This window comes from Antechinus flavipes, chromosome 1 (assembly GCF_016432865.1).
Source record: "Antechinus flavipes isolate AdamAnt ecotype Samford, QLD, Australia chromosome 1, AdamAnt_v2, whole genome shotgun sequence".
In the NCBI taxonomy this organism is placed as follows: Eukaryota; Metazoa; Chordata; class Mammalia; order Dasyuromorphia; family Dasyuridae; genus Antechinus; species Antechinus flavipes.
Genome location: NC_067398.1, coordinates 120,819,973 through 120,831,280, shown reverse-complemented (window position 1 = coordinate 120,831,280; position 11,308 = coordinate 120,819,973).

Genomic DNA, 11,308 nt, shown 5'->3' with positions numbered 1-11,308 from the left:
AATCCCCTTGGAACAAATATCAGTATCCTTTGAATTAGCTAATGCCTTTAAGCTAAGCCTTTTTGGGGGAGTCCTCTTTTTGATCTGGGAAATGACTTTCTTTTATTCACCCTGTTTCTCTCACCATTGCTGATGGATGGTAAGATGTGGCTTGGTCTAAAGCTCAGAGGATCGAAGGGGTTTGTAAAGTTTCTGTGTAGTCTATAAGTCATTGAACTCAATTATTTACCACTCTTAAACCATGTATTCCATTATACATTTTTGCTGCTTACCACAATTGAAATCATCCAGGATTTATTTAGGAGGCTCTAATTGAATGTTGGCAAAATTTCTCTACCTCCTCATCTTCTGCAACAGATGTGGGAGTGATAATTTCCCCCCTCATTTTCTTTTGAAAATATTTTTATTGATATTTTCTGTTTCTTATATCACTACAGTTATTTTAAGTATCTTTCCTCCACTCCTTTCCCGGAGAATCACATCCTATATGATAAACAGGATTTTTTTATGAGGAAAAAAAACTTAGCACAACCAATCCATATATTGAAAAAGTTAAAAAAGAAAAAAACCTCAGGTGCAATGTGTAGCACTTATGGACCTTCCATCTCCACAAAGGGATAGGTTGGTAATATCTTTTCACATCTCTCCATTTGAGTCTTGTTTAGTCTTTCTAATTTTGTTACACTTTTGACTTTTTGGTGTGTGGTTGTTCTTTCCATTTATATTGTTGAAATTATTCTGATTTTTAGTATGGTTTCTTTGAAAATGCATATCATTGTTCTTTGAATTGATATTTTTAGAGCCTTTGGATGTCCATTAAAATAAACATCACCAACTCTCTCTTTTTTTAATCTAATTACATTATTCTTTAGAGTCTAAAGGTCTCCTTGAAGGATTGGAATCTCTATCACCTCAAGCCTCCCATATATTCCTTGTTAGATCTCAGTTACATACACTTAATTCCATTTAACCAATTGATATTAAGTATCTTTCACTTCAAAGGTATAGCAAGAATAGCATTACAAAAATTTTCTTCCTAGTACTTCAGGGGCATATTCATTGCTTTACTACCCCAGTCTCTTGGGAAAATGAGCTCAGACTTAATACAGGTTTTGTAAAGAATTGATCCAACTATGGAACATTACTGGATGATCAATTACCTCTGGCCTGGGTTCTAAAGGTTGCTCCTCATTCCTTGAATGATCAAAGCTGCATCTGCTGACTGCAAACCCCAGATCAGATATCATTCCTGGACTTCCTCATGGTTTAGTTTCTGGATCTTTAAAAACTCACAGGGTTGTAGCTTCAAACTTTCTTTACCTAATATAAAAGAACAAATGCCATGGCAAAAAACTGAGGCCCATATTTCACAGTCCACACATCAACCTTGGATGGGGATAGCCTGAAGCCTTTCCTTCTACAACACTGTCTCATTTCTTCATTATTAGAATGACTCCCTATAGGAAGCCAGGCTAAAACAGACCCATTTTGTTTAACTAGAGTTTTTTGAATGCCTCAAGTTCTTGGGTTCTTGGCTACATAGCAAGTCAAATAGGATTTTCTTCATCATGTGACTATAAGACTGGATTTCATATTTAGATATTAATAGTCATGGTAATATTTATAGATGTTCTAGATACTCTGATTCTTTAGCTTTTCTCTCCCCTTTTCCACCATTCGGCTACTATCCCTGCAGAAATGGAAGAGAGCCACATGAGACTTAAGGACATTTTGTATTTTTCTTTGTTTCCTGGATTACTGTGGCCAAATAATTCATCACCAAGTGGCCATTCTTCTGGAAATGAGCCTCTCTGTATTTATTAGGTTGGCTATTGGAAAGCAGAAAGGGTCTGTTGCTGGGACTATATTTCAAGCATTTAAAACATAGTAGAAACTGTTAGAGTTTACAAATGGGCACAAATTTCAAGAATAGAGGCTCTTTTTCATGTAGGGTGGAGGTATCTTATTAGGATTCTGAAAAGTGAATGACAGAAATATAAACAATAACATAAATGATTTGGAGAATTATAAATCATAGGTACAACTTAGATTTTGTAAAACAGAAGAATATGTCATAAACTTATTTTTTGTCTTTTACTGTTTAAAATGATTAACACTTTTGAATGATTTCAAAGGCTGCAAAAGTAGAATACTATATCCATACAGATTTTGAAAATGAGGAGGAAATGTATTATGTTACTACTGGGAGTTTCATGTAGAAAAATTTCTGGTTTCCCTATAAATTGCCATCTGTACAAAATATAATGACATATTGCAATCAATAGTGACCAAGCCGGATATTTGCAGGTCAGTTATGGTAAAAGAGGAAGGCAATTTCGCATTGAGAATGAGTAATGGAAAAGATAAAAGGTAACCTTGACAGGTAATCCTGTTAAGAGGGAAATTGGAAAATGTTTAAAGATCCTGATTTGTACTAATAGGTAATTCTATAGAATTATATCTTAGATGAATATACAGTATTCTCAGATATAACTTCCTAGATTCAGTGAAAAACCTTTTTTGTGACCTGAAGATACTGAGTTTTTTTTGAAAATCATTATTAACATTTGTTAAATAATAGGGACCCATCAGTAATATAGTATGTTATTTGGGGAGAAAAATGAATTAGCAGATCCTTACTTAACATCCATAAGTAAATTTACTTAATTTATGTGCCTAGTTCTGTGTTAGGAGCTGTGAGAGACTGTTCCTTCTTTAATGTTAAGGAGTTTACAAATTAGTTGAGGTGATAAGATAGTGTAAAGCAATAGCGAATAATAAAATACGTAATGAGTGGGAGATTGTGCCTTGTGCCTTATGTATGCCTGGGACGATTCTTGTTCAGTGTTAGTATTCTTAATATTTTGAGTTCTTACAGTAGCCTGCAATAGTGCTTCAGGGTGATTTTGTTGCAAAAACAGACTGACTTGCTGAAGGCCTGACCCTTCTTTGCTTATTTCTTACTGTTACTCAACAGAATATTGGAAGGAATAGGCTATAAGTGCTATTTGAATACTTATGTATATATACACGCATATGTGTATATACAAATAATATGTAGTATATATATGTTATATGTAGGTATATTGATACCTACATACTTATATACATATAGTCAAAGAACCTTGAGAATAGAAATGCTTACAGTTCAGCCATCCTGCTGGGAAGCAATTCCAATAGAGATGGAACCTGGCAACTACTCCTGTTGGTACTGGAGTCATAATTTCAAATAACCCAGAAAAAAGTTCTTGCCACCAAAGTCCTTAGCATTGAAAAATGGCTCAACATCAGAAACAGATATGAATTTATCAGTGGAAATGCCATACAAAAAGAGACATTACTTTTTGCTTTGCTGCTGAATCTTAAGAACCATAACGCTTTTCCATCTGACTTGGAGCTGAAGTCTTCCATAACTGTTATCATCTTCATTAGAATGTGAACAGAGGCTCTCTGACTTTTCTATCTGTATTTGCTTTATGCACATAATTATGTACATAATCAATGCTTCATTCATTAATTAATACAAATTCAGAGTAGGGAGAGATCATTGTTATGTGGAATAGTCAGAGAAGGTTTCATAGAAAATATAGGACTGAATTGGGCCTTAAAGGATGAGCAGTATTCAAATAGAGTTAAGAGAACATTAGAGACAGAGAGGAGACATGCAGGTGGAAGGAGAAATGTTTTGAATGTAATTCTCATTGTCTTACCAATTTTATTTAGCTCCCCCTTTTAAAAAGGGTCATAGAATTTATTAAAATTTATTTTCAGTTAAAAAGAGACAAAAATGAAATTTTATAGCCTTTATACTATATGTTTGGTTAATAACATAGGTGTAAGTCATAACCCCTGAGGCCTGCATAAAAATGTCATAATACTATATTTCAGAGTAACTATAACCATAATATTGAAATCAATTTAACGGCAGGTTAAAAAAAAGGCATGTGTTTATTGTGCTCATAAGAACATAATACTGCAGCTCTACTAACCTAGGGCATAAAGGGAATTTTATAATCAAGGACCATTCTTAAAAGAGATTGTTTTTCTAGTTCTCTGAAGATGAAATTTTGGAAGGGTCAGCAGAAGTGCACTGATTATTCTTATTGTACAAAGTTTAAGTTTGCTTTGAATCGATCATTGAATCAACAAGTATTTATTAGATATGCACTATGTGCCTGGCACTTTGCTGGGTGCCAAAGCTATAAAAGACAAATGGCACCTATTCTCAAGAGGCTAAATTCTAAGGGGAATGGGTCAGGTATGTGTATGTATGTGGGTAGATATCTATTTATCTATATTAAAGATACATTACATAAAAATGTGTGTCATAGCACTAAGGACCTTATCAAGTGCTCTGTATCACAAAATGGCAATAGGCTGGAGGTTCCCAACATAGTTTGTCTCCAATTCACAAGCATCCAGAAGTATTATGCTGAAGGTGAAAGGGTGGAGGGAAACAAAGGTAGATCTGAAAACAGTTAAGTTTGAATTAGAGATTTTTCTTGTGCAGCAAGATAATTGTATAAATATGTACGCATATATTGGATTTATATATATTTCTATCATGTTTAACATATATTGTATTATTTGCAATCTAGGGGAGGGGTGAGGGAAAGGAGGAAAATTGGAATACAAGGTTTTGCAAGGGCTAATGCTGAAAAATTATCCATGCATATGTTTTAAAAAATAAAAAAGCTTTAATAAAGAAAAAAAGTTTGAATTAGAGGCAGAAAGAACTGAGAAAGGTAAAAAAATCAAGATATTGGCAGAAATCATTTCTAGAGGAAGCAAAGTTAGAGTATAAGTAGTCATTAAGTCAGGAGATCATCCTGAGAGCAGCCATTTTCAAAATTACATTTTTTTGCAAGCAAGGTGCTTCTCTGGTGCTAGAAGGAAGTGTTGAATATTATCCTCCCAGCTCCTTTCAGTTTGGTGATAAGAACTGGACAATTTAAATGCTTCTAACCAGTTATGCTCAATTTAAGTGCTGGTTTTGGTGTCCCACAGTCACAAAATGATAGATGATAATTAATTGAATGGGTTGATGGTGATTCTTAATAATTTAATGAGAAGTATAACTGCAGAGAAAATGCCAGTTAGGTGACTCAGTGGATAGAACGCTTTACCTGGAGTCAGAAAAATCTAAGTTCAGATATGGCTACATATACTCACTAGTTGTGTGCCTGAGCAAGTCACTTAACTCTGGTTAAGGAAATGACAAACAACTCCAGTATCTTCACCAAGAAACCCCCATGGAAAGTATGGTGCATGAGGTCATGAAGATCTAAACAGCAAGGACAACTGCAGAGAAGTATTGATAAAACTCTTGAACAGATTATTCATAGTAGGTGCAGGTCTTGACATTTTAGACATAGTTACTATTCTTTATAATTTTTATTTATAATTTTTTAGTAATTCTTTTTATAATCTTTAGCCTGTTCTAGCACCCTAGAATTTCCATTAGGGCAAAAAATAAAAATAAAAAGATGTTTTCTGGATACAATATTTGTATTCTATGATCACTTATTGTTGTTGATTGTTTCCTCATCTGTAACATGGGAATGATAATTATACCTATTTTAGAGGGTTGATGTAAGGATCAGATTAGATAATATATGTTAAGTGCTTTATAAATCTTAAAAGTCTATATATGATAATTAATTATACAAATTCAGTAAATTATAGAGACTAAACAAATCTTCTGCAATAGTTTATCAGAATGTCTGCTCTTTGAGAGTAGGGACTAACTGTTTTTCTGTTTTATTTCCAGCTATTTACCACCCATCCAAGTGAAATTTCCTCCCATCTCCATCCATCTCCACTCCCATCACAAATTCTAGAATTCTGCTTGTCAAATTAACTCTGCCAATGTTAGTTGGGCAAAAAGCATTTTTAAAATCTTGGCTCATATGCTAATCTTTGGGAATATGAAAAAAAAAAAGGAAAAATAGTTCCTGCCCTGAAAGAGCTTATATTTTAACTCAGGAGACATACACAAAAAGAAATGGAAAGCAAGGAAGGGGCACTTTGGTGCTGAAATTACAGGGACGACCAGGGGAGTAGTCTTGAGACATCCCTTTTAAGAACAATGTTTCCTTCGACTTTTTTCCTCCAGGATCAAATTTAAAATATTCTGTTTGGCATTCAAAGCTTTCATGCAGCACAATACCGGGCACATTTTTTTGTTATTTATTTGTTTTCAATTGTTTATATCTCTTCATGATCCCTTTTAGAAGTTTTCTTAGCAAAGATACTGGAGAAATTTGCCATTTCTTTTTCTAGCTCATTTTATACACAAGCAAGTTGAAGCAAATAGGATTAAATGCCTTGTCCAGGGTCATATAGCCAATAACTGTCCCAAGCAGGATTTGAACTCAAATCTTGCTGGGTCCAGAATTGATGCTCTAACCACTATACCACCTAGCTGCCCTCATCTGGCATATAATTGGTGCTTAATAAATTCTTATTGACTTGAATTTATGATAAAGCCCTTTCCTACATTATCGGTCCCTTATGTTTTATACTTTTCCTCATATTTTCTAATTCAGGCCAATGGCATTCTTGAGATTTATCTCTCAAGAAACTCCATCTTCTGACTCCTAACCTTCTCACTGGTTGTTTCCTGTGCTTCGAATTCTTTCTCTCCTCACTTCCACTTAGTGATTTCCCAGATTTCCTTCATGAATTTTGTCAATCTTATCTTCTCTAGGAGATTTTCCCCTGTTTCCCCCCCTCCTGTTACTCCAATTACTAGTGTCTTCCCTCTCTATTTACTCTGTAAATATAGCATATGAAGAGATTAAATTTCCTTATTGTGTCACAAGAACTGTTTTTTGCCTATTTTTGTAGCTTAGCATTTTGCCTGATTTTTTGACAGACTGACAGTGACAGATTTGTTCATAATTTAAGTTTCTAAGAAACTTAGAATTGTGATGCTGGTGCAAGTGGGGAATGGAGGAAAGGGGATGGGTGAAGAACACTGTGGGGCAGCAAAGAAGGCCACAGAATCAGAAGGGAAGAGCTTGGATTTTTCCTGAAATAGTTACACATCAGCAATAGTCACCTGTGGATCGGCAGAATACTTTGAACCTGGGATAGCTGTTCTTTGGGTTCTGGCCATATTATTGCCCCTACTCAATAAACTCCAGTGGCTCCCTATCACCTCCAAGATCAAATACAAAAACGACATAACCTAGGCCCCTCCTACCTTTCCAGTTTTCTTATATCTTAGTCTCTTTTCCATACTCTTTGATTCAGTGATACTGGCCTCCTGACTGTCCCATCTCTGTTTTGAGTATTTTCTGTCTATCCCCTAAAATTCTTGCTTCATAGCTTCCCAAGCTTCTTTTCAATATCAACTAAAATCTCATCTACAGAAAACTTTTCCCAGCTCATTTTCCATTATGAACCTCAGCTTTCTCATCGCTCAGTTGAAAATAATAATGCTAGTACTTTTTTTCCTAATGGAAATATTATAAGGAAAATCCTTTGGCAGGCATTCAATCAATAAACATTTTATTAAGCATCAATCATGTGCCAAGCACTGTGTTGAGCATTAAGCCTACAAAAAGATCTAAAACTATTTCCTGTCCTCAAGGAGCTTTCTATCTACTAGAGAAGAAAACAAGCAACCGCATATTTGCAAACTAGCTATATGCAAGATAAATAAAAAGGGAAGACACTAGAATTAAGAGGAACTGGGAAAGACACAATAATTAAATAAATATTACAATTTCTTCTGGAAAAGGAGGACCACTTTAGTCCTACCTAGGTCAAATTCATCATTCCTGTCACTCCCTAGATCAAATATTCCTTCTTTGGCTACCTTACAAGGATTATTTCTCCAGTTAAAAAATAAGTTACTTGGGGCCAGGGACAGGGCAAGCTTTATATTTGTATTTCCCAGACTTTGTTCAATGTCTGGCACATAATAAGTGTCCAATAAGCGTTCAATCATTCATGTTTTTATAAACTATTAACTATTTTTAATTTCTAATTTATACAACAAAGGTTTGTGTGGACAGTGACCCTTACCCAAATTAAAATTAGAGAGATTCTCAAGATAAAAAGCAAAAAAAAAAAAAAGATTTATTATTATCTCGTAAGAAAGAGCAAACAAAGTGCCAGTTGAGTAATACAGAGCACAAGCTGCAAGCACAGAATTATATAGATTTTAACACAGAAGCCCCCACCCCCCTTTCTGACCTTTTCTCCCATTGGCTGGGGAGTTCTAATTTATCCAGAGACTAAATATGTATGGCAGAAACAAAGAATACTAGTCAATAACAAACTCTTTACTGAATTAGGTACTTAATGATAATGAAAAGTTTGTGGAGAGGCAGGAGGGAAATATTTGTTTATTTAAGATAATTGAACATTTGCAGCTTTTAGCTATAGCTCAACTTGTTATTGCAAAGTCTCAAGTCACAATTAGGCCTTGGGGGGGGGGGGGGAAGGGAGGAGCCACATTCACATGAAAGGTCTTCACTCAATTTATTCTATTCAGGTTGAATTGCAGAGTTAATTTTTTTTTTTTTAACTAATGCCCCCTCCTCCCAAAAAATTAGTTTAATTATAAGTTTATCATGCAATATGGGAATTAAAAGAGAGTTTAATAGAAAGAACAATGGTAAAACAAAACAAAACAAAAAACCGACATCAAATTGCCCAGCTCTGCCAGAAAGATCCCTTATTAAATGTTCTGATTGTATTAGCCATCTCTCTCTCTCTCTCTCTCTTTCTCTCTCTCTCTCTCTCTCTCTCTCTCTCTCTCTCTCTCTCTCTCTCTCTCTCTCTCTCTCTCTCTTTTTGATTGAAGCAGTTGGGGTTAAATGACTTGCCCAGGGTCACACGGCTAGAACATGTTAAGTGTCTGAGGTCAAATTTGAACTCAGGTCCTCCTGACTTCAGGGCTGATGCTCTATCCACTCCACCTAGCTGCCCCATATCTTATTTTTTTAACTACTGAGAAAACTGAATTTCAGAGAAGTTAAATGATAACAATTCTAGTTGCAGAATCTAGCTTACAACCCAGAACATTTAACTATTACTATCAGGAATAAAACTCTGCCTTATTCTCTTTACAGAATTATATTCCTTGTAGTAGTGCTCATACATAGAGGCAACTTTAAATAAATTGCAATCTTATAAAAGTTAATGGTTTATTTTTTTATTTAATGTTTAATTTTTGCTTTGTGAAATTTATACTAAAAAGCATCCAAAAAGCAGGGTCTTTGGGGTGACATTTTGTAGTTACATATGGTTAAGATTAGTTTAATAAAAAAAGAAAGAATATTGCATGTTAAATTTGCCAGCATTATTTTTTTTCTTGTACTATAGACCAAGAAAAGAATCAAAACAAGTCAGTCATTTTTGAATATCACAGATTTCCTGATGAAAAAAAATTTTTAACTGGTACTAAATCTATAAAGAATGTATTACTACTGCCAAAAATAATAGCCATTTCATAAGGCACAAATGTATGCTCTTCAGGATACTTTTTCAATTTTGCTTCTTTTTGTTTTTTCAAAAACAAGTACAGATTAAATGGAATAAAGTGCTCATTATTAGGCAGTAAATGAAAATAAATAGCTGAGTACCTAGGAAGTTTTTTCTTTTTTTCAAAGTAAATTTAAATGATCTTAAAAACCTATTCTCAGTTGAAATTATCTTTTCAGAAGAAGCTTTCTTTTTCAGATAGCACCGTCAATTCAGTCTGAAGTATTGATCAGTTCTATTTGTTACTAGCTTAAAGCTAACTCCTGAACTCAACAAATAGCCAGAATAAAAAAAATACATTTTCAGCATCTACCATGGGAACTGTCACACAAATACTTTATGCTAACAATATTTTTTAAAGGGAAGTTACATATTTAATCTGACACTAAAGGCTATTTGCATAAGACTCTCCTAATTGGTGAAGAATGCTTACTAGATGCTCTCTGCTTTTCAAGGAACAAAACCGGCCTTTGGTGGGAAGGGAATCAATCATTCAGATATAGTTCTCTATATCCTTATTAAGCATTAGTGATTAGAATAGCTTGAACCTAAAAATTATTTCTCCTGGATTAATGATATTTGAACAGGAAGAAGGAAGATAGATATAATTATTATCTAATAGTCAATCTCTGAAGAGAGCAGAACAGCCAACCTCATGGGCCCAGTCTCCCATTCTCCACCTGGAAATAATCAAAATCTCCTTTGGAGAAGGAGAGTTAAAGGAGACTACTACAAAGACTTCTATTCATAAGTCTCTTTGAGATGCTTTTAGACAGACTCATGTAACTTATATGGACAACACATGCCTTAGACATTTATACATATAAGATTTAACATTTAACATAAGATCATAAAACTGTAAGTGACCTTGAAGGTCATGTTGTTTAATCCTCTGATTTGATTGATAAGGAAACTGAGACCTACAGAAATGGCTTGACTAGTCCAAGTTGTTCACATAGAATAGATAATAAGGGGGCATAGAACCTAGATCCTTTGAATCAAAGTCCAGGCTCCTTTCCAGTATTTTACACTGTATTTCAGAAGGTCAGTAGCTCAGTGTTCTGTTGACATTGACAATAACTAAAAAATAATCATTGGGTAACATCTATAGAGTAAATGCTATGAAATATTGGTGATTTCAATTCATTTATTTTCCATAAAGCATAATCATTAATTAGTATCTTTATTGGGGGCTCTGTAGAGAACACATATAATTCACATATGTAAACAAATATGTGAATTGTGTCTATCATTTATATGGACTTTTTGGTGTTTTAATCAAGTTGTGTATGAAAGCCATTTTCTGATTACCTTGCTTAGTTAGAAAAGTTGTGGAGAAGAGGTGAGCAAATCTGACAAAATTCACAAGGAGAGATTGTTTTTCAGAAAGTTTCATTTATGAAGGATGTTTAATAACATGGACCTTAGAGAGCACTAATGGAGATAGAAAGGCAAGGAAAAACAGATAGTTTCTGCCTTCAAGGAGTTGCCAAGCTCTTTTACATTTACTTTATATAGGTCTATCTGTCCAAATTGTGTACTTTTCTCAGTAGAATGTAAGTTCCTTGAGAGTAAGGGCTACTTGGTATCTAGCTTTACATTCTTATTCTCAGAGTCCAGCACTGCCTGGCACATAGTAGGTGCTCAATAAATGCTTGTTGAATTGAATTGATAAGGCATGGATATAAGTTAAAACAAAACCTTTTAAGTATACAGGAAAGGTATAAGCAAAATATTACAAGAGTATTGAGAAAGGAAAGATCATTTTGGATCTTTCTGATCATTTTTAATGCAATAGCCAATGGGGGAA